Here is a 19223-nt window from a genome sequence, read left to right as displayed (position 1 = left end):
GCAGCTACCCCCCCAACCACGACAACTAACCCCTCTCCCCCCCCGTCCCCCCCATAGCAGCTAACCCTGTCTGGGGACACTTCCCCTCCCCCGGCAGCTAACCTGCCTAGGGAGACTTCCGCCCCTCCCCGGCAGCTAACCCTGCCTGGGGAGACCTCCTGTGGAAACTAAGCCTGCCTGAATAGCCCGCCCCAGCTCACCTCGGCTCCGCCTCCTCCACTGAGCACGTCGGCGCTGCTCTAGTTCTCCTTCCTGCCCAGGCTTGTGGCGCTGATTGGAGGAGACTTAGAGCTGGGCTGTGTGCTCAGCGGAGGAGGCAGAATGGAGGTGAACTGGGGCGGGCAGCTGTTCCCCTGTGCGCACCCCCCATTATTGCGGGCAACCCTCTCTGAGCGCCCCCCCACCCAGCTCACCTCCACCTCCTCGCCTGAGGGGGCTTTTAGGCGCCCCCAACCAGTAGGCACCCTAGGCAGCAGCCTAGTTTGCCTAAATGGTTGCACCAGCCCTGGCAGTCTGTTTCGCAACATTCAGCAGGTAAGAACCACACAACAGGTGTGGCTTAAGTCCCAGTACTTCACAGACCACAGACAAACTTTCCACCTTTAGAAAAAGAGGGTAGATATTTTCAGTAAAAGCAGCAAAGAATCCTGTGGCACCTTATAGACTGACAGACATTTTGGAGCATAAGCTTTTGTGGGTGAATACCCACTTCGTCGGATGCATGACATCCAACGAAGTGGGTATTCATCCACGAGAGCTCATCCACGTCCTGAGCAAGCCATATAGGCACTATTCACATGCATAAAGTTACTCAGGGCACGTTTACAGAACTAAGCCTCATGTTTCCTGAAAAACAGATAGTCAGTCACCTTTTTTTTTGAAACATGCTGGTCAAACCACAGAACATCTTTAAGAATAACTATAATTTGTAGTCACAGACAGTTACAATGGCAAACTTTTGTACAGTGCAAAAAAAAAAAAAAGAAATAAAGGTGTTTAGTCCAAGTAAATGTAACAGAGTCTGTCCAATACAGAGCTAAGACAATGACTTAGGCTACATCTTCGCTACCCGCCATATCAGTGGGTAGCAATCGATTTCTCAGGGATCGATATATCGTGTCTCATCTAGATGCGATATACCAATCCCCGAACGCACTCCTGTCGACTCCGGAACTCCACCAATGCGAACAGCGGTAGTGGAGTTGACAGGGGGAGCCACGGATGTCGATCCCGTGCCATGAGGACGGTAAGTAATTCAATCTAAGACACTTCGACTTTAGCTATGTTATTCACGTAGCTGAAGTTGCATATCTTAGATTGATCCCCTCCCCTAGTGTAGACCAGGCCTTATTCTCACATAACAGAACTCCATTTATCACTCACAATGCCTTTACATTACAGCAGCAGTGACTCTAATCTAGTGCTAGTGCATTCTCGGTCTGTCAGTGAAGGTGCTAAGAAGGAACTCACAGCAAGGGTTAACCACTAGACTTCACTCAGTTACATGTCTTTATGGGCTTCTCTTTATTCTTGCTAACAGAAATCCCTTTTAGCACTTATAAGACCTTGAACAATGGAGACCTTTTCCATTTGTTTCTCATGCCCTTTGAAAGTTGTCCTCTATACATGGACCTTCCTCATCGTTCCTTGCTCTTGGATGCTGTTAGCCATATGCTAAATGTTAGTCTTTCCCTACTGGAAGCTCCTGTCTCTATACAATACAATTTCTCTCCTGTTTTATGTTCTTTAGTCATGTAGACCCTCTAGTTTTAAAACACGTGCACACCATCGTATGCTGTTTGCACGTGAATTTACCATAAGTGCAATGGTCAGTTAGAGGCATAAATGGCCCTTAGTACATAACATACCCATTTATAGGGACAATATGGGTGATTACATTTGCCAATTAGGAGTAGGTTCTCTGCCCTGCCCTCTGGCCATTGTGCCATTCAGGAAACAAAGACTGACTGCATTCCCCTAGCCAGAGGTTCTTCAGCTTGGGGAATGCACCAGTGTGCTTAGTGCTGGCATGACAGGTTCTTATACCAGCCTTTTGCCAAACCGCAACAGAATCTGTCTAGGGATGAGGAAGGTCAGGAAATAGATACGCTGAAGGCATGCCACTGTAAGGATTTTTAGGGATGCTATCTGACCAGAAAACTTCGGGGAGCCGTACAATATACCTCCCACTGGGTCCCCTCCTTAAGCCCATCTATCAAAGCTGGAATAAAAGAAACCGCCACATGGATATGAACTCTCAAGAATACTTTATTTATTAAAGGAGAAGGAAGGAAGGGGAAGAGGATGGATTAAGGACACTGGAGATTTGGAATATAAGCAAGCACATACTCAATAAAGCAAAGATGTTTTTCTACCTCCTTCAGGTACTGCCGGTGGCGAGGCTGCAGAATCTGGACTGGTGAGATCAGCGATGGACACCAATGGTGGATCACAGGTGTCAAGGGCAGCTAAGTAACCCTATCTCAGACCCACCCTATCCCTCTTTGTGTCGTCTATGCATGAGTGTCAGATCTAACTAACTGGATCTAGTCCAAGCATGCACGTCTGCTTTCCAAAAGAAAATAACTAATAAACCCCAAAATGACAACTTCGTTCAATGAGTGGCTACTGCAGGCCTGTAGCCAATCTGGGAGGTGTACCACACCGCAGCGAGAGAGCTTTTGGACACCTGAGCACCAAAGATTCCAGTGCTCAAGAGCCCCTGTCCCCTCCCTTTATTTGTTTATATAGAAACTGGTTACTTAGCCATAACTGATTCCCGATCTTTTCACTTTCCCGCCTTTTGCCCAGAATAGGGGAACAAGAAACTGTCACAACAAGGAGGTCACCTTGTTCTTGTCCAGACCAAGATGGCCACCTAATAAACAATGCCCTAAAATCCAACTAGGAGTGTGCCTTTCCCATGAATTTGGCAGGGCTGTAATTAACACCACAGCTATCCTCAGCTGGTGGATGGTGCCTTGGAAATATTGTCCAACCTGCATTTGGAGCTGGAGCCAAACAGAGAATCAGGATGCTAGAGCCAGCTCCTCCTCCCTCTCTGCACTGCTGAGTGCAAAGAATCAGCAATGCGTGTGCAATTATGCACATTTTGTCCCTACATATTTGTGTTGTTTATATTCATCCTTTGTAATTTAATCTAGTTTCCACTTTTTGTAGAACTTTTTTTGAGTTTCAGATCATTGAAGACAGGGAGGTCTCTTGCCACGCTTCCTATCTTTCCTAAGCAGTGAGATAGTTTGCTCTTGTGCCTTTAATAATTTCTCTCTGAAAAATTGCCAACACTCTTGAACTGTTTTTCCCCTAAGACTTGCTGCCCATGAGATTTTACCTACTAACTCCCAGAGTTTGCTAAAGCCTGCCTTCTTCAAATCTATTATCTTTATTGTGCTGTTTTCCCTCCTACATTCCTTAGAATTGTGAACTCTGACATTTCATGATCACTTTCGCCTAAGCTCCCTTCCCCATAAGCTTTCCATGTTTTGTTCACTCAAATCTTTTCTTGTCTAGAAAGTCAAAAGGCTTTTTATAAAGGCAAGTCTCAGCCTGTCTCCAAAGTCTCCCCAGTTCAGGACATTGTTTTCTAGCATTTTGCTTCTGTTCACCCACTGGTCTCATGCCATATGCAGAGCTCCCCTTTCAGGAGCTGTTGTTTCACTCAAGACACTCCCTTAGTGTTCCCACCCTGAATATTGCTTCTCCTCTTGCTACTCTTGGAATGAGCTGGTTATGATTTATATCAGTCTCAGACCTCTCCCACTCCCAGCAGAGAGGATGGCTGGAGCTAGATGGACCACACTCTAGTTCTCATTTTCAGGGGTTGTCTACTACCTATGGCTCTTTAGCTGTGTGTGTGTTTTGTCACCCAGGTGACAGTACACTCTGTTACAGGATATGTGGAGTGGAGGGGAAGCTGGGACTGTTTGGGCAAAGAGACTGGGAAGAGGGAACTGGAGGGAGGGAGGTCTGGGGCTGGCTGGGCAAGGAGATTGGAACTTGGATGAGAAGCCTGAGGCATGGAGACTGGGACTGAGATGATGAACCGTGACTGGGGACGAGGCTGGATTGATACACAGGACAGGATAGAAGGAGTAAGGTAGAAGGGTGTCAGGCTTCAGGGGGAACAGACAAAAGGATTTGTGCCTAGTAAAGCACACTTCACTCCAGAGCTAGGAATGGAACTCAAGATTCATGAATGTCACCATTCCTCTGCTGTCAGCAAACATCTGTGAAATCTACTGGCAAAGAGTGTGTTTCATACCCCCTAGTACTGGTCCCCATCAAAGATGCTAACCTACTACTGCTGTCAGACATTTGTTTAGTCACTTAAACTACCACACACTAATTGTGTCTTTCTCATCTTCTGGGTGTCTTACTTGAGACTCTAGGGTCTGATTTGCAAATGTACAGAGCTCTCACAGCAGCAACTGAGATCAGGGGTGCAGTGGTTGGAATATATAATGCTAAGTACTCTGAAAAAAATCAGGTCCCAAATTGGGCACCTAAAATAATTTGACTTATATCTCTGTGTTAAGCTTTCCACCTGTAAAGTGAGGATAATACCAGCCCCTCACCTTACAGGGGTATTGTGAAGATAAATGATGTTTGCAAAGCCCTTAGATACTCTAGTGATGAATGCCCTCGAAAATGAGGAAATTAATAATTCTGTCTTCAGAGCAGGGTTTGAACTGTGCACAGCAAATGAGGCTTGGGGCCATACACTGAACAATGAGGAGGAAATAAAATATTGACTTGCTGCTTATTAATTAAGCACCATCCATCATGTGCACGGAATGAGGCAGGGGTCTCATGGAAAAAATAGTATGTGATAATGTAATTAAAGACTGTATCAAAATGCATAGGTAACAGAGAGATGAATCATAGTAATGTAGAACTGTAATGAACCTCAAGAAGATATCAAGGCCAACTTCCTGTACTGAGGCAGGACCAAGTCAGCCTAGACCAACCCTGACAGATGTTTGTCCAACCTCCTTTTTAAAAGCTTCCAGGGGTGGGAAGCCTATTCCAAAGCATAACTACCCTTATAGTTAGAAAGATTTTTCTAATATCTAACCTAAATCTCCCTGGCTGCAGATTAAGCCTATAGCTTCTTGTCTTTCGTTCAGTGGACATGGAGGACAATTGATCACCATCTTCTACATAATAGCTCTTAACCTATTTGAAGACTGTTATCAGGTCTCCTCTTCAGTCTTTTCTCCAGATTAAACAAGACCAGTTTATTTAACCTTTCCTCATAGGTCAGGTTTTCTAAGCCTTTGATAATTTTTGTTGTTCTCCTCTAGACTCTTTCCAAATTGTGCACATCTTTCCTACGGTGTATCATTCAGAACTGGACACCATACTTCAGCTGAGGCCTCACCAGTGCAGAGCAGAGCGAGACAATTATCTCCCACTTCTTATATACAAAACTTCTGTTTATACACCCCAGAATGCTATTAGCCTTTTTTGAAGCTGCAACACATTGTTGACACACATTCAGTTTCGATCCACTATAATCCACAGATCCTTATCAGCAGTACTACCTCCTAGCCAGTTATTCCCCATTTTGTAGTTGTGCATTTGATTTCTCCTGCCCAAGTGAAGTATTTTGCACTTGTCTGTATTGAATTTCATCTTGTTGAATTCAGACAATTTTCCAATTTGTCAATGTTGTTTTGAATTCTAAACCTGTCCTCCAAGGTGCTTGCAACCCCTCCCAGCTTGGTATCATCTGCAACTTTTGTAAGCACACTCTCCACTCTATTACCCAGGTTATTAATAAAAATATCAAATAGTACCAGACCCAGGACTAACCCTTGAGAGACCCCACTAGATATTCCCTCCCAGTCTGACGGTGAACCATTGATAACTACTCTTCAGTTATGGTCTGTGACCTTTTGTCACTTGTCTCCTTTGAACCCAGTTGGTTGACGAGTTGGTGCACTAAGATGCTCTTCCCCTCTTGGTCAGGTGGATGCCATGTCTTCCCAGCAGGCCTTCTTCCCAGAATTTCATCCCATGGTCGAGGAAGCCAAACTCTTCCTGTCAACACAATCTGCACAGCCACGCATTCATCTACAGGATGCACATGGCCCTGCCTAGGCCTTTGCCCCGTGGATAAGAACTCAACCTGTGATTCTAGCCTTTCACCCTAGCTCCCAGAGTCCTGTAGTCACTGTTGCTCTCTTCAGGGTCAGATCTGGCAGTATCATTAGTGCCCACACGGACGTGCAGCATGGGTTAGTGAGCCAATGGATGGATGAGCTTCAGCAACCTTTCTGTAATGTCTCAGAAGTGGAATCCAGGCAGGCAGCACACCTCCTGGGACATCACATCAAACATGTCAGCTGGTGGATGCCCCCGTTCCTCTCCGAAGGGAATCCCCAACCACCAGCACTTTACATCTCCTCCTTTTGGGTGGAGTGGCTGTGAGCCTTCCAGCCTTGGGAACAAATAGCTCTTCCACCTCAGCCATCAGAGTTAGCTCCTCATCTGCTCTTGCCAGTACAGCATACCATTCTTCACCTGGATGGATAGGGGACCTGAAGGGGTGGAGCACTGACTACTGTGCAAGGTGGCCAGCAGTCAGTCTCCACCTCAGAGAGAAGCCAGTTCTCTTGCCTTTTGTGGTCCTGCTGTAGTCATCTGTAGTCAGCTAGCAGCCTCCATTCCAGATGTCTCCATGTGCATCCTGTTGATAAAGTCTTCGCACTCCACCTCCTCCTGCAGCTCTCTTATCTGCTTCCTGAGGGACTCCACCAACAGACACTTCTCACACATGGTGGTTCCAACTGACTGACTTTCTTTGGTGGAGATATGCAGGCCACATTCCCAGCAAGTCAAGACCCAGGCCTGGGTGGAAGCCTCTGGGATCAGAGTGCCTGTCTGGCCAGGTCCCCTACAGGTGCAGGCAGAGGAAGATTTAATAGTGATGTGGATGACACAGCCTTTTCCTCCCATGCTGGCTTCTTCCTTGTAGAGTACCTGTAAGTTAAGGAAATAAAACACAACATACAACCGTACCTCCCTGCCTCCTTTTGCTGGCAAATTCAGCTATTTAACTCCTGTAGTCACCCAGCTGTCTTTGTCTCACCAGCTACATGTCTTTTGGCTGTGCAACCTTAATTCTGGCATATCCTAAATTTTGACTACTTGACTGTGCATCCTTGACAATGTTTTATAACATAGTTTTTGTGCAACATATATATTTGATTAGTTTCTACGGAACAATGTTGCCTGACACTGTCATTTGAGAAAACAGAAATTTCCTGATTATTATCTTCAGTGAAAGTATATCTCTCTTCAAATGTGACATATGGAAGGGACATTATCTTTGGGGTACATCTACACTACGCACCGGATCACCAGGTAGTGATCTGTCTATCAAAGATCAATTTATCGGGTGTAGTGTAGATGCGATAAATCGATCCCTGATCACTCTCTTGTCGACTGCTGAACTCCAGCACTGCGAGAGGCAGAAGCAAAAGCCGACGGGGGAGAAGCGGCCATCGATCCAGTGTGCGAGGATGGGAAGTAAGTAATTTTAATTCAATCTTAGATACTCATAGTCTCATAGACTCATAGACTTTAGGGTCAGAAGGGACCAATATGATCATCTAGTCTGACCTCCTGCACAAAGCAGGCCACAGAACCCTACCCATCCACTTCTATAACAAACCCCTAACCTATGTCTGAGTGATTGAAGTCCTCAAATTGTGATTTGAAGACTTCAGCTACGCTGTTCTTGTATCTCGTAACTTGCGTATCTTGTATCTTGTAAATTGCATATCTTAGATCAATCCCCCCCACCCCCAGTGTAGACCGAGCCTTGGACTTGATACCATCAAAGACTCTAGACAGCTGTCCGAGACACACCACATTAGCCCAGAGACACTAATGATGCCAAAAGGAAGAAAAGCTGTGGCACATAATACATCTATATAAGCACTGTTACATACATTTGCTGTCCCATATACATAGTTTTACAGTGGAAGCAGAAGGGAAGCCAGGAGCTGCCTTTGTGTAGAAGCCTCTTGGGTTACTCTATGTATGAAGGTGCAAGGAATATATTGGAATGTCAAAGTCATTTACCAGCAGACGTGTCCCAAACTCTTTTTTTCTGTCTATGGAAATTCATACCACAATGCCCTTGTTCCTACTTCTGATCAGTCACATTTGGGTTTCACATATGCCCCCACATCTTTGCCACTGGCCACCATGCTCCATAGTACCTTAAAAATCCTACGGCTGTTTCTGCAATAGTTGGGGTTTGCCCCAGTATCTTGATGATTGGTAATTTCCTCTCCTTTGCACTGTGTTGTCCAACTGGCTGCTGCTGTATGAATTCAGTTCATGAAGTGCTTTTGCGTTCTTCAGAAAGAAAGGTACTCCAGCAGAAAAATATTGTTCATCAATAGTTCACATTCACCTTACCCACTCTGCTGACATTCCACACACTCTATACTCTACTTCAGTAGAAGGCTTTTTAAAAAGCAACACATTCTTTAGCAAATCATCTGTGGAATGTGAGAGCAGCACTTTATGCACGTCATTGTGGAATGCAGAGGTAACCCACTGGTCAGCCCCTACCAAAACAAAACACTCGACTGCACACACAATTCTCCCCATGAAGAGAGGATGAGAGAGAGGACAAACCATGTGACTGATTCAGATTAGTCCCATTGCTTAATGAACTACTGGAAGGTGCTCAGATATTCCAGTGATAAGGACTGTATAAGGACCCGTATAGGAAAAAATAGAATAGTGTGTGTTTCATGTCCCATGGGTGCCCAGTTCACAGAGGATGTGAGTCTTGTATAGCAGCCACTTGGAGAGTTGGGCTCTTGAGATCACTTTATAGACATTTCCCACCTTTAGCTCTAAAGGACCCCTTGTCAGTCTCTGGCTGCAGTTATTACACAAAATTTTCTATGCAAAGCATAAAAAGGAAGGGAAATAAGACCCTTACACTGTGAAATCTTCAAAGTGGAGTTATATTTACAGAAAGTTACATATGCATTAAAGGTTCTGTAGTGTCAATGGTGATTCTTCAAGATTCCTTTTGTCTCTTGATATTTACTGGGAAACACAGATCAAGAACCACAGAATGAGGGGCCCTCTCCTGCAGCGTACATATAAACAAATGTAAGTAAGAGAAATTCTAGTCTGGCAACTGACAGTACTAATACTTCATAATAGAAAGCCTAATAGTTTCCTATGCTGTTAGGATAGTCAAATTATTATTAATAAAAACGTAGAACTGATCAAAACTTTTCAGATACAAAACAGTGAATTTTGATGAGATAATGGAAACAATGTTGAAAATATGCTTCATGTTTTATTGTCTTTTTTATTTACCCATTCAAAAAAAAAAGGCCAATCTGTTAGAACATTAATATTGTTGCAATATTAAAGGCCAATCTGTTATACAGTTAATGGAGGATAGGTCCCTCAATGGCTCTTAGCCAGGACGGACAGGGATGCAATTCCAAGCTCTGAGTGTCCCTATCTTCCGTTTGTCAGAAGCTGAAAGTGGATGACAGGGGATGGATCATGTGAAGGTTTCCTGTTCTGTTCATTCCCTCTGAAGCACCTGGTACTGGCCAGTGTCAGAAGACAGGATACTGGGCTAGAAGGACATTGGTCTGACCCAATATGGCCATTCTTATATTCTTATAAAGATACCTGGCTAAGAAGATTTATTAACAAAAGTTTCCTCCTTCACCTCAACTGTAGAATTATTCCCTCCCAAATTAAATTCCCCCAAAGCCAAAATTACTAGTATTAAACTATGTGTCCATCACAGACTTGAATCTTTCAAGCCCTCAAGCATATTCATTACTTTCCATGTGTGATTAGTTCTACTCACTTCTCTGATTTGTTTTTAAGCAACTATTCAGAGAAAAACACCAAGATGTTGCCCAGCCTACTATAGCCTTCTGCATGGTTTGGGGGAAATACTAATATATAAATAAAAGCTACCAAAGCTGTTGTCTAAATATACATTGGATCACAGACATTCAAGGTGGAAAAGCTCTGCTAGGTTATCTAGTTCATCATCTTGCATCCAAGTTATCTGTATCATATTGAGTTAGACAGACATGGGATCCAACCTTTACAACTGGTGGCCTAACTAGTCAAGTGCTGTCATGGCAACTGGGAAAGGAGATTACCAGAAATCAATTGATAGAGTGGCAGGTAATGTCACCCGTTACACTACAATCAAACGACACAAGGAGAGGTTGAAAAGAAACCTTTTCTCTGATTTGTAGGGAACCGATAGTACATTTGTACCGTTATGTCTGTCTGTTCCAGATATGGAGGTTTATTGTATTCAGCTAATTCAGTGTCCAGTTCTGAGAGTCTGGTATCTTAGAAACCACTGACTCCTGCATATTGGAACAGCGAGCTTCATTCATGTCCTTTATTTTAAGCATGAGATCACTGACTGTATAACTCAGCTCATTGTCATTAATGCTGTTTTTCTTTTGTTTTACCCTGCATAATATCTGTATCTAGATTACTCAGTGTTGCATCTGCAACACAGTATAGTATAAGATTGAAATGGGCTTAAAGTTCACATATGGGAATAAATTTCTCTATAGTCCAGGTGTGTCCTGGATCTGCAGCTCTGATTGGCACATTTCAGAGAGAGGGGCTTGTGATGTTGCACTCTATATGCTTTATAAAAATATGTTTATAAGTGTAAATATGATGTAATTGGAATACGCTTTATGCAAAAGGTATCTTGTAAGGTATCATTACAAATCTTATAATCTACTGAGTGTGGTCATCCTATTTGTATGAATGTATCATTATTGTATCTGAAACTAGGAATATGAAATATAGCTCTGAGTCCTATTGTAATTATGCAAAGTATGGGTCATTAATGGTGGTTTAGAATCTTGATGGCTCCCACTGACTAGGACAATTGGTTGTAAATGGCTCTGTTTACCTGTAAGCCTGCCTGTGTACCTGTAGACCAGCCCATGGGTAATGAAAAACAAAGTCTTATAGTGACATGTGACCATGTCACATGATACTGGAATCCATCTTAACCTGGTGATTTTCCATTTAGAAGGCGGGGTGGGGACCCAGAGAGATAAAAGATTCCAGCCTTGTGCCAAAGCTATAAAAGGGGGTGGAGCAGGACAAAGGGGGTTTCAGGCATGAGAAAGCCCCTGCTTTCACCTAAAATGCCTGCTGGAACTAACAAGGACTGAACCAGGAGAAAGGATTGGGCCCAGACTAGGAAGGAGTCTAGTCTGTGAAAGAAGCTTATTGGAATATCTTTGAGGGTGAGATATTGTCTGTAATCAGTTTCTCACTGTATTAGGCTTAGACTTGAATGTTTTGTTTTATTTTGCTTGGTGACTTACTTTGTTCTGTTATTACTTGAAACTACTTAAATCCTACTTTTTATACTTAATGAAGTCACTTATTTATTAATAACCCAGAGTAAATGATTAATACCCAGGGGACCAAACAGATGTTTATATGTCTCTATCAGTGTTATAGAGGGTGAACAATTTATGAGTTTACCCTATATAAGCTTTATACAGAGTAAAATGGATTTATTTGGGGTTTGGATCCCATTGGGAGCTGAGTGTCTGGGTGCTAGAGAAGGTAGCCTGCTGAGCAGATTTTGATTAAAGTCTGCAGCTTTGGGGGCATGGACCAGACCTGTGTCTGTATTGCAGCAGGCTAGCATGTCTGGCTCAACAAGGCAGGATTCTGGAGTCACAAGCTGGTGAGGAAAACAGGCTCAGAGGTAGATTCAGCACATCAGTTGACAGTCACAAAGGGGTCTCTGTGACCGAACTTGTCACTGAGCTATTTGCAAACTTTCTATCTGGATCCAATTCAGGAAATAAACTTCACAAAGTCCTGCGGTATTATTTATTTATAGTAGGTAAGCCCTTCACAAAGTATACCTCAAAACTAGATCTGGTTGAAAGTTTTTGCTCAAAACCTTTTCTCATCAAAATGGACATGTCCATTTTGGATAACATTTTGGGGTTTTTTTTGTCAAAAACTGAAAAATTTCGTAATTTGTCAGTTTTCACCTAATGAAAACTGGAATTTCAGTCAAAAATAAAATTCCTGACCAGGTCTACTCACAACCCCTCCAGGAGGCAGAGCAGTATTGTCTTCATTTTACTGATAGTGAAACTGAGGCACAAAGCATCAAAGGGACTGTGGAACCCAAGACTTCAGACTCATAGCCCTGAGCCTTAACCAAAAGACTCTATTTCTTCCCTATTCAGAGTCAAGGCTTTTGGCTCTGGAGAGGCACAACACAGAATCTAGTCCACTCTCCACTTGTGTTATTGGTAGTAATAATAATAATAAATACCAATATTATTATTTAATATTTCTATTCTGAAAGCACTTAATGGCCTCAGCCAGGCTGACCTCACTGTGCAAGGTGCTATACAATCATACATGGACATTCCCTGCACCAAACTAAAGGAGAGGAGGGGCTATGAGGGGACTTGCCTATGTCTAAATAAAATAACCTTTGTGAGTGATCTGCAAACTGTCAAGTAAGTAGAATCTGATGGTACAGTCTAGCTTAGAGGAGCCAAACACAGTTAGTTTACCAGCTATTTGTAAGAGAGCTAGTTTTCAACAAACACATTTAACATTCTGCCTCAAATATAGTAATGAGCAAATTAAAGGCAAAAATTATTAACTGCACTTTTTCTGCAGAACTTGCAGCACATTACCACATTTATATTGAGCTCATTTTTTGATTGTTAGCTTTTTATGCACAAAGGGCAAACAAATACATTCATTCATAATCATCTTTACGTCATGCGAAGAAGCAACAGCACAAGGAAGAACTAAAATAAAGCCACCGTGAGAAAAAGCCACAACAGTGAGTGTGTGTATATATCCTCTATAACATGCTGCATCTGGCAAAAAAGGACTGCATTCAGGGTTGCCCTAATGTCTCTTTGCTCTACCACAGCTGTAGTAGAGGGGTCACAGAGTAGGGATGTGGACTCCCTAGTGAACAAGAGAGACGTGGGGGACAATTATGAAGGCAGCACAGATGCCCCTGCTACACAGAGTGTTCTGGGGTATACTGAAAGCAGGATGGGAGTCAGCCAGGGAAGAAAGGAGTAAAGGTGAAAGGACTCTTGCAAATGAGAAATCCTGTCCCCTGGCAATTCCCCACAGGCACTATATGGCAGCAGGCACGTTAAACTCCACAGAGGGCCATACAGGCTCTAGCAAACCTGGACTTGAGGAAACAGACTGTCTCCCTCCACACCCTGCATCAGCCCTTGTGTTAGCTCAGGGATGAGTTTGGAGGATTACGTTAGTTGCTTCTGCCACAAAGGAAAAATGTCCCTCAGTACAGAGAAAACAACTCCTAGCAAATACATACTGCACACAGCAAAGTGAGGATTCAGCCTATCTAACTTGCTTGAACTGATGGCTAGGAAGACTGTTTGCTGGAGAAATGGTCCTTACCAATTCAGCGTACAATTGTTTAAAAAAAAAGACAAGTTCAAGCACACCCTCCCCAAAACAAAACAAAGAGCTCATCTGTATAAAGCTGTATCTTGCCATGTAATTGCCATACCAACCACACAATGTCTATTCTCCTTGGAGCTTCTGAAACTCTTCTGTGGAGAAACTTTGTGAAAAACAATGGCAACCCCTCCTCCCCCTCCCCAGGCTGATAAAGAAACATAAATCCTTCCATTTTATATGATTCTATTACAATGCCCTTTTATTATTTTCCTTATTTCCTTTCCCTCCCTTCTTTTCTTTATTGTGTACCTGAAACTGGGTTTTCATTGGATTGGCATTTGGGAACAGTTTCCCTGAGCAATTAGATTACAAAGAAACCCCTGCACAGCAAACCCTGTCACACATTGAGCCTTGGTCCCTCTCCCAGAGAGTTTGCCTAAGCAATGAAACAACACTTGTGGCCTCAGGAGACTAGTCAAGAGTTCTTTTTAAATCGATACTCCACAACAGCTTCAAAAACAAAGGGACAAATGTCTTCCTCATTCTGAACCTCACACGTTGTTTGGTACATGATGTATTTGGCCTATAAAAGAATTTGAACTACCATGGAAAATAAACTTAAGCAAGCATGTAGACCTGAAAACTAAGGCCAGGTCATTCATGGATGGTGTGCACCTAATTTCCTTTCACTCTTTTGAAAATCCCAGCATGTTCTTTCCATTGGGATTTATCAATCAGTGTTTGTTACAGGCTCCCCTCTGTGCTCAAGCCACAGAAGATATGAATGCAGTACATGCCCATTTAGAGAACTATAGTTTAAACTGCAGCAGCTCATTCTTTTAGCCTTGGAGGTCCCTAGTTCAATTGTTGGTGTGTCAGTCAAGATGACAGTCATCACAACATAAGGACAGCCATACTGAGTCAGACCGGTGGTCCATCTAGCCCAGTATCCTGTCTTCTGACAGTGGCCAATGCCAGATGCTTCAGCGGGAATGAACAGAATAGGCAGTCTTCGAGTGATCCATCCTCTGTTATCCATTCCCAGCTTCTGGCAATCAGAGGCTGGGAACATCCAGGGCATGGGGTTGTGTCCCTGACCATCTTGACGAATAGCCATTTATGGACCTATCCTCTGTGAACTTATGTAATTCTTTAGTGAATGCAGTTATCCTTTTGGCCTTCAAAACATCCCCTGGCAATGAGTTCCACAGGTTGACTGTTTGTTGTGTGAAGAAGTACTTCCTTTTATCTGTTTTAAACCTGTTGCCTATTAATTTCATTGGGCGACCTCTAGTTCTTGTGTTACGTGAAGGAGTAAATAACACTTTCTTATTCACTTTCTCCATGCCAGTCATGGTTTTGTAGACCTCTATCATATCTCCTTTTAGTCTCTTTTCCAAGATGAAAAATCCCAGTATTTTTAATCTCTCCTCATACAGAAGCTGTTCCATACCCTTAATCATTTTCATTGTCCATCTCTGTACCTATTCCAATTCGTATAGTGGGGGGAGGGATAGCTCAGTGGTTTGCACATGGGTCTGCTAACTCCAGCATTGTGAGTTTAATCCTTGAGGGGAGCATTTAGGGATCAGGGGCAAAAATTTGTCAGGGGGTTGGACTACATGACCTTCTGAGGTCCCTTCCAACCCTGATATTCTACATGTTTTTTGAGATGGAGCAACCAGACCTGCATGCAGTAATCAAGATGTGAGAGTACCATGGATTTATATAGTGGCATTATATTTAGTCTTATTATCTATCTCTTTCCTAATGATTCCTAACATTTTTGACTGCAGTAGAGTTCAAAGTGATGACCAGAGTGGCTAAAACCGGCATTGTGGGACACTTCTGGAGGCCGATCAGAGCACATTAACAGACCAGGGCATCCACTCGCCAAGGTGGATTACCAGGAGCGCTCTAGCCGCAGAGTCCGGGTGCTCTACATGCCTTGCCAGTGTGAACGCATCATGAGTTAGAGCACCCACGGCTGCTTTAATGCATTCTAACTCGCAAGTGTACCCAAGCCCTTAACTATCTTCAGTAATTTTGTATCATCTGAAAATTCTGCCACCTCACTGTTTACTCCTTTTTCCAGATCATTTATGAATACGCTGAATAGCTCTGGTCCCACTACAGACCCCTGTGCGACACCACTATTTACCTCTCTCCATTCTGAAAGCTGACCATATTCCTACCCTTTGTTTCATGTCTTTTAACCAGTTAATGAGAGGGTCTTCCCTCTTATCCCATGACTGCTTACTTTACTTAAGAGCCTTTGGTGAGGGGCCTTGTCAAAGGCTTTCTGAAAGTCCAAGTACACTGGACCGCCTTTGTTCACATGTTTGTTAACCCTCTCATAGAATTCTAATAGATTGGTGAAGCATGATTTCCCTTTACAGACACATTCTAGACTCTTCCTCAACAAATAGTGTTCATCTCTGTGCCTGATATTTCTGATCCTTATTGTAGTTTCAACCATTTTGCCCAGTACTGAAGCTAGGCTTATTGGCTTGTAATTGCCAGGATCCCGCTGGAGCCTTTTTAAAAAATTGGTGTCACATTAGCTATCCTCTAGTCAGCTGGTACAGAAGATGATTTAAATGATAGGTTATAAACCACAGTTAGTGAATCTACAATTTCACATTTGAGTTTCTTCAGAACTGTTGGGTGAATGCCATCTGGTCCTGGTGACTTATTACTTTTTAATTTGTCAGTTTGTTCCAAAACCTCATGTTATTTAGAGTTTGGAGCTTTCCTTTATATGACTGTATAGTGAAAGGCTTTGAAAAAAACATTTACTTACATGCAGTGGGACAAATCATGAAGTCTTTACTCATTCCTTGAAATCATTGGGCCAGATTCCTAGATGGTGAACATTTACATAGCTCTATTGACTTCGACCTCAATTTGCAGTATCTGAGAATCTGGCTCAAGGGGAATTTTGCCCCAGTAAGGATCGAGTAGAAACTTGATTTGGCCCGCAAGAAAGGGAAAATAACCTCTCTTGGTCCTTTTTCAAAGTTCTATTTGAAGTATTAGGTTAAGAAGATAATCTAGTTACTCTCAAGTTACCTCTCTGCTAGTGAACTTGAAGGCAGCAGATTTAGACAGATGCGAATTTGGCCCATTAGACTTTCCAAGTGCCTTCGCCAGGGCCGACTCCAGGCACCAGACGAGAAAGCACATGCCTGGGGTGGCACATTGTAAGGGGCGGCATTCCGGCCAATCTTGAGGCGGTCAGCCAAACCCTGCAGGGACAGGGACCCTGGCCTGGCGGGGGGCAGGAACTAGCTATCCCCGCCTCTCATCGTGCTGCCGGGCTCCCCAGGATGCGCCACTCCCCACCGTCTGCACTGGCCTCCACCTCCCACGCTGCTCTGAGTCCAGCCTGGCCGAGCCGCCTTTAAAGGTGCGGCTGAGCCACCACCTCCTGCAGCCCCTGGGCACCGGAAGGAGGGAGGGTTCTGCAGCGGCCCAGCGGGCCGCGGTGGCAGGGATGGTTCTGCAGTGGCCTGACGGGCACCGGAGGGAGGAAGGGTTCTGTGGCAGCCCGGTGGGCAGCGGAGGGGTGGCTCCACTGATCCCACCGCCATTTGCATTGTGCCAAGCCCCGCTGCAAAGCCGGCCCCGCGTGGAGGTCGCAGACCTCAGCCAGCGCTGCCTGTGTCGGCCCCCTCGGAGCCTGCCCGGCCAGGAGAGGCACCTCAAAGCCAGAGGAGAAGCTGCAAGCGGGCTGCAGCGCCTGACTGCCCACAGGCGGAGGGAGTGGGCGGGTGCTGCCCTTCACCCCCCTGCGAGCTGCCTTGACCACCCTCCACGAGCTCCCAGCGGCTGCCATTTATTTTTTTTTTGCCTGGGGCGGCAAAAAAGCTAGACCCAGCCCTGAGCTTCACTTGTGTATTGTTCATAACTGGGGCTCATCCAAAGTGAGCCTATTATAGAAGGGTGAGGGTTCACGTTCTTCAGCATAACAAATTTTGTCTACATGACAAAGCCCTCACTGGACACAGGGGAAAATTAAAATGTTATAATAATGTGACTGACACTATTCCCCCCACATAACAGAAAACCGAAGAGAATCTATTTCAACCGACTCTCTACAACATGAAGACAGAAAGACAGGGGTAGACTGAACAGGAAAAAAAGAGCTGGAAGCTATTCTATAGTTGAGTGACAGGTGGCTAGGAAGTAGTTTCTCCCAGATGGCCTGACTGCTCCTCCTCCAGGCCCCTGTTCATTCGTATCATGGAGTATTGGTGAAACCTACTTTTCCTCTACAGCTTCTCACATCCTCCTCTCTTCTCCCCTTGCTGTCCAGAGGAGAAAGCATGAATGATACTGAGCTTCCTCCAATCCTAGTGAGAGTAGGGGAGGCTGGGTACAGCTCATCTACTGCCAGGCTCAAGTTTTACTTTAGAGGTACCTAGACCTTGTGCTGGCCCTTTGCAGAGAGGTGAATTTCACCTATATATAAAATATAACTAGACTCCTGTTTGCATTAAGTGGAGTTAAGAAATATGCCTGGAGGAAGAATAACTTACCACGCCCCTTGAGGGAGGGGAGTATAGTGTGTAGTGATTCTATATAGCCTGTTAAAGAGACAAAATATCCCATATAGCATTTGGTTCCAACTCTCACTAAACTCAATGGAAAGACTTCCATTGACTGTAATGGGAGTTGGATCAGGCCCTTAGACAAAAAGCAGGGCTTTGCCCTCCCTCCTAGCAAATGCTGCTTCTCTTTTTGCCCACAGACACATAAAACACCCATTTTTGATTTTCTAAATGCTGTAGACTGTCATTCTCTCCCAAAGCTGGCAGAAGACCTAGATTCGGTAGTTTGAAAACATTTGGCTTGTTTACATTTCCCCTCAAAGTCAAACAATACAAGAGCTGTATTTTTCAGATATAAAAGCCACAAATGGGAGAAAAAAAACCCTTCAGATTATGCCAAGAAATAGAGCTCTTGCGCTGATCTACCATTCTGACTTGCCTTAATCTCCTTGTTGTATAGAGTGAGTGAGGAAGGCCAAAATCTACACAGAAGAATTTAGTGTACCAACTTTTTGACGATAGCACCATTCCATAAAGCCTCCTTATCCTTCTGCAGAACCAAACCGTTGCTTTAGGAGTTGCAGGCTTCTGAAATACAAGGTTGACACTTTGCCCATAGTTTCTCCATAACATTCCTTTAGATTTTGTACACTGCTGACAGAGCTTTGGAGAATGTAAACAGACAAGATAGGAGAAGACTGAAGGAGAAAGAAGTTGCCAATTATTTTTTGGAGCCAGAAGAGCTTCGTGGCACAAGGGGCTTCTATTCCAACACAAATAGCTTGAGAGAAATGGACTATTTCAGAGCACTCTGATGAGTCAGCTGGGTGGGACACACTGGCAGTTTTTGCACTCCCCTGAGCACAAAGACTGTTTCAGGCAAGCACACCTGCTGGCACCTAAGAGATAGGTAGGTAAGGGATAAATCCATAGCTCAGCAGAGCTGATCACAGATTAAGGGAATACATGCTGCATCCTCACCATGATGGCACCTGGATCTCTCCTGTACCTATCCTAGAGACCCTTAGATTTTAAGGCCAAAAGAGACTTAGCCTGACCTCCTGCATATTGCAGGCCAGAGAACCTCACCTACCCACTCCTGTAGTAGGCCCATAACCTCTGGGTGAGTTACTGACATCCTCAAATCTAGTATCTTAAGAGGAG

Source organism: Gopherus evgoodei, chromosome 2 (assembly GCF_007399415.2).
Source record: "Gopherus evgoodei ecotype Sinaloan lineage chromosome 2, rGopEvg1_v1.p, whole genome shotgun sequence".
Taxonomy (NCBI): domain Eukaryota; kingdom Metazoa; phylum Chordata; order Testudines; family Testudinidae; genus Gopherus; species Gopherus evgoodei.
This window is presented reverse-complemented; position numbering follows the sequence as displayed.